The sequence below is a fragment of the Halichoerus grypus genome, chromosome 5 (assembly GCF_964656455.1).
Source record: "Halichoerus grypus chromosome 5, mHalGry1.hap1.1, whole genome shotgun sequence".
Classification (NCBI taxonomy): Eukaryota; Metazoa; Chordata; class Mammalia; order Carnivora; family Phocidae; genus Halichoerus; species Halichoerus grypus.
In genome coordinates, this window is record NC_135716.1 from 179,465,571 (window position 1) to 179,470,836 (window position 5,266).

At 50.6% G+C, this 5,266-nt stretch overlaps 1 non-coding gene across 1 annotated transcript; it reads right to left on the bottom strand.

Annotated features, from left to right (window-relative positions):
• Positions 1–4,074: 4,074 nt before the first annotated feature.
• On the bottom strand, positions 4,075–4,179 carry LOC118518518 (U6 spliceosomal RNA). Its single transcript, XR_004908666.1, has one exon. It is a non-coding gene; the product is annotated as a U6 spliceosomal RNA (small nuclear RNA).
• Positions 4,180–5,266: the final 1,087 nt, after the last annotated feature.

A 5,266-nucleotide genomic window follows, 5' to 3' on the forward strand; every position in this document is an offset into this window, starting at 1 on the left:
CTACTGGGTGCGCCTACTATGTGCCAAGCGCTCCCCTCAAGTGTCCGGTTCGCCTTCCTCCCCGAGTGGCCTGCTGCCCTGCTTCTTGCTCCTGCCCGTCCCCCCTTGGTCCTGTCACCTTCCTGAGTGTCCCCTCAGGGAGCCTTCTCCTTGTCCCCCTAGTGACCACATCTCCTTGGTCAGACCGTTGATGAGTGTGTCCCGTTTCTTTAGATCCCATGGCTGCTGTCCCTTCAGGGGGAGCTGGGAGCTTTTCTGCAAGAAGCCGGCCTGGTGGGATTCTAGGTGGGCGTCGATACCACCCCCGTTACCGTCCAAGGCCCAAGGCAAGACCTGCTTCAGAGGCGGGAGGTCAGTGCCGGGCTGGGAGAGGGGGTCCTGTGGCATAGTACCCCCGGAACCACTGTTGGGCGCAGCTACGAGGCCCCAAAGAGCAGTCCGCTGCCCCTCTGGTGCCAATTCAATTGTCCACCTGGGACACCAGACAGATTTAGGCAGGCGGCTTCGAAAATTGGGCTCCATTAGCGTAAAGTGCTCCGCATGGCAGATGAGGGGCTTCTGCAATCATGCATTCAGCCCGTCCTGATCGTGGTGGCAGGAGCATAATTACCATCTCTTTAAATAGCCCAAAGTTGCCGTGGAAGGGAAGACGGCTCACATGACATTTGCTCGGAGCTCGATTCCTGCTAAAAATATCCAGGCTAAATAATATTTCCGGGTTGCGTTGAAGCAGCAGCCTCGGACCTGAGCTCTGTGACACCTGGGGCTCGTCCAGAGGCTAGACACCTAGTCCAGAGGCTAGTCTGGAAGTGCGAGGGGGCCCCTGTGGAGGGAGTCTGTGTCTGGAAGGAGCGGTTCGGAGGCCACAGGGGGACCCTTCTGCCTCACCAGGTGCTGAACCCCTCCGAGGAGCTCCTGCCAGTCGGGCTGGTGAACAGCTCTTAGGCCTGTTCTTTAGAAGCTGCTTGCTTACTAGGTAAGGCCCAGGAGCGCCCCTAAGTCCACCCTGTCTGGCTTCATCTCTCACTCGTTCTGTCCCTTCTGTGTTCCTCCCTCCTCTGGGCACCTTCTCCCCAAGGCCCCACCCCACCTCGCCTCTCCATAGCCCCAACCTTGACCTTGCATCCCTGAATTGCTTGGGACAAAGAGACCTCTGCTGTCCTGGAGGGTATGAGTGTGTATGGAGTCTGGGTTGGGTGTGGTATGTAGGTGCAAAGTGGAATCATCTACTAGAGACTTCCAAACCTGGGGTCTTTATACTCCGGGGAAGTCCTGACATGGGCTCCAGGGGGTCTGAGAACAGAGATGGGAGAGGGTCTGCGGCCTTCAGCAGGCCCTCCGGGGCTTCGTGATTCACCAGAGGTTGGGACCCCAATCTAGACCCTGTATGTAATAACTACTTCGTTCAGCCCGGGGTATAATACAGAGAGCCCTGGAATCTGGAAGAGCACTTCCTACCTCTGGGAAGTTTAAATTCTAAGGAACTCTGTGTGCAAAGTTGGGTGGATCAAAGGCTTCACCCCGTGTGGCTAGATCAGAGAGGACTAAGACTTAGCATGTGATAGAATTTTATCGTGGACCAAGTTTCAGGGCTCTGGTGATTTTAAGGCACTAGGGATGGCCTCGCCAAGCCCCCAGACATCTCTTTCCTTGTTCATGATGCCTGAAAGCGTTTATTTGGAGGCAGGTGCTTTCATTTAGCCACTGCAGAGATGGCTTAAAATGCCCCCCACGAGAAGGCTGACACATGAAATTCTTGCTAAACAATTGATACGAGCTTTGTTTCTTAAGAGCAGCTTTGGTGAGGATGGGGCACCAGGCTGGGTCACTAAAGCTAAAGACAGTCTCGGCAGAGACATTTCTGCAGCTTCTGGGGGGCAGTCCTGCTCCTGGCATCTGCTTCCTTATGGGCCTTCACAGATGGCAGGGTCCCCTGGATGTTCGGGGATGGCCTTTTTCTTCTGCCAGGCGGTGATACCAAGCATCAGGTAATCTCATGTCACCGATCAGGAAGCGTGCTGGGCTGGCCGTGTGCATGGCCCCTGGCTGAGGTCCTGGCACCACCCTTTTGTCCACATACCTGCAAAGTGTGTATTTTTCTTTTTTCTTTCTTTTCCTTTTTTTTTCCAAGTAGGCTCCACGCCCCACGGGGAGCCCAACGCGGGGCTTGAACTCACGACCCTGAGTTCAAGACCTGAGCCGAGATCAAGAGTCAGACGCTCAACCGGCTGGGCCACCCAGGCGCCCCAAAGTGTGCATATTTCTGTGTCACATATCCTTCCCCATTCCAGGGTCATCCCAGCCAGAGTCTGAGGTCTTGCTTCACATCCCAAAGCAGAGACTGGGTCTGGTCAAAAAAAGGCTCCCACCCGCACCTTCACAGGGACCCGAAACAGGGACTTTGTGGTGATCAGCCACTTGGTGGCTAGGGTGCTCCGGGTCCAGCTCAGTGTCCTGGTGGTGGCAGCAGCTGTCCTGACCCTCGTGGAGGTCCCTTCTTCGAGCCACTGACACCAAGTGGAATCAGAGACGTGGAAGGCAGAACTGTGGGGCCAGCTGAAGATGGATCCTTGCCGCTGATACCCGTGGGGCCTGGCACTCTTGCCAGGGTGGCCCCCTGGGAGGATGACCCTGGGGGACAGGATGCACCCTGCCACGTGCAACTAACTCTTTGTGGCCCCACAGCAATGCCTAGCTGGCTGCAGGACCTCTGCGAGTCACTTAACCTTGTTGAGCCTCAGTGTTTTCATCTGCAAAATGGGAATACAGGTACCTGTAGGGAAGACCGTAGATGACAGGGGTAGGAGCTTAGCAGAGTTCGTAGCACAAGATGAGCCATTTCCATTTTGATCCGCCCAGCTGTCTGTGTGGGCTCCAGTTCCTCAGGTCGCTTACGAGACGGATCAGGCTCTTTGGCAAAGAGTGCTGCGTGATGCAACTTATTTCTTAATCCAGGACGAATGCTCTTCTAAACACGGTGTGTGTCCTCTGTGCCAGGATGCCGGGATCCATGTCTTGAAAGGGGTTTTCGGCGAAAGCCCGGCTACCAGACAACCTGGTATTCGCAAAACCACCAGGAGCAAAACCCATTGATATACAGCGTAAGGAAATACACATAATTCACAAATGATGTCGATCACTTTCATCTTAGACTTCACAACTGTCCTCAATAGAAGACAGACGCGAAGGAGATTTAACGCAGATGTTAATAGTGCAAGAATGCCCCGTTACCAGGATATGATGTTTCGGTGCTGCATAAAAATGTAATTATATTCAGAACTATATTTAAAGATTAAAAGGGGGACTGCCTACCACATCTAGCCCCAAATTCAGAATTAGAAACAAAGGGAAAAAGCGGGGTGGGGGATGAGTTCTAACAGTCTGCTGAGAATGGAAATGTTTCTTGAAAGTTTTTACACATTTTGGCTGTTTTTATTTTAACAGTTTCCTGCAGCATTGACATTGATTTTGGAAAAGGAGGGCTAGATCTTTATCCAACAAATATTCACTAAGCACTTGCCTGAGGGAGGGCCCTTATGAGGCTGGGGAGGGAACAGAGGCCTCCAGCTTCAGCCCTTGCTCTCAAGCGGCGTCCAGTCTCGAAGGGGAGGAAAGAAATGTCCGGAGAGTTATAAAGTTATAAAGGAGGGCAGGCGGGCTTGGGGGGAGATGTCAAGGGGCAGATGATCTTTGTCCCAGGCTTTGAAGCGAGGGTGGGTTCTTGATAGGGACATAGTAAATAAAATACAAAAATAGCTCAGCAACAGTAATAAGAACAATTTAGGAAGACTTTTTGGCCTCTCTGGAAAGATTTACATGGGGAAAGAATGTTCTCTTCCTCGTTTTATTAATTTAATATCAGCAGCCAGAATGAATCTCTCCTCTTCCTGGCTCCCAGCACGCCTTCCCTGCACCTCCCCTGTCTCCCCCTTTCTTTCTTTCTTTCTTTCTTTCTTTCTTTCTTTCTTTCTTTCTTTCTTTCTTTCTTTCTTTCTCTTCCTTCCTCCCTCCCTCTTTCTTCCTTCCTTCCTTCCTTCCTTTCCTTCTTTCTTTCTTTTCTTTCCTTCTTCCTTTTAAAATATGGAATGCTTCACGAATTTGTGTGTCATCCTTGCTCAGGGGGCTTGCTAATCTTCTCTGTATTGTTGCTTCTAGGTCTTTCTATTCTTGTTATGGTTATTGGCTCACCCTCCTGTCTCTCCTTGTATGGGAATGCTTTGAGGTCAAGGGCTGTGTCTTGTTCAGCATTTTATTCTTCCTGGGACTTATCATACTGCCTTCCCCTTGGTAAGCACTTAATAGATGCTTGTCGGACTACATTTTCACCAGGAATTTTTTAAAAAACGTTTTAGACAAAGAACATTTCTCTGTGTAAATATATGACTAATGCACTGGAATATTTAATGCACTGGGATTGCCTAAGCACTCTGTGGTTACAGAGTCTTTTTCATCCCTCCCCCCACCCCCTGCAAAGTGGTTAGAACCTATAGGAGAAATCCTAATTATTTAAGCTCATACATGTCAAGGATAGTGGCCCAGGATGGTTAAACTATAGCTGTTTCACATTTTATCGGCACCACGCTCTAACCAACTGAGCTAACCAGCCAGCTCTGTTTCACATTTTAAAGCAGAGGTTCTGACAAAAATACCTCTATGGGTCAGGCAGGGAGTGTAAATGAGTAAGGGGGAGTGAACCGGTGGCCCAAGGGAGGGTGCTGAAGGCCGTGGAGAAGACAAGACGTGGTGGAGATGCCAGTGAGCTGGTGGCCCCCAGACCCCGCCAAATCTTCTGATTTTCCAGGAGAAGCTGGTTACAAAATTTCATCAGTTAATCTAAAATATATTTAAGACCCGCTGCAGGTCGGGGCGCCTGGGAGCCTCTGTTGGTTAAGCGTCTACCTTCGGCTCAGGTCATGATCTCGGGGTCCTAGGATCGAGCCCCTCCTCAGTGCGGAGTCTGCTTCTCCTTCTCCCCCTCCCCCTGCTCATGCTCTCTCAAATAAATAAAATAAAATAAAATAAAATAAAATAAAATAAAATAAAATAAAATAAAATAAAAAAGACCCGTTGCAGGCCAAACCAAACATGTCTGAGGCTATACTTGAACTATGAACCAGAATTGCCAAGCTCTAACTCGGCAGTTCTCAACAGGGGTATATTTTTGCCTGCCACGGGACGTTTAGTGACATCTGGAGACATTCTTGAGGCCACCAGCATCTGGTGGGTAAAGGCCACGGGTGCTGCTACACATCCCATGGTGCATGGG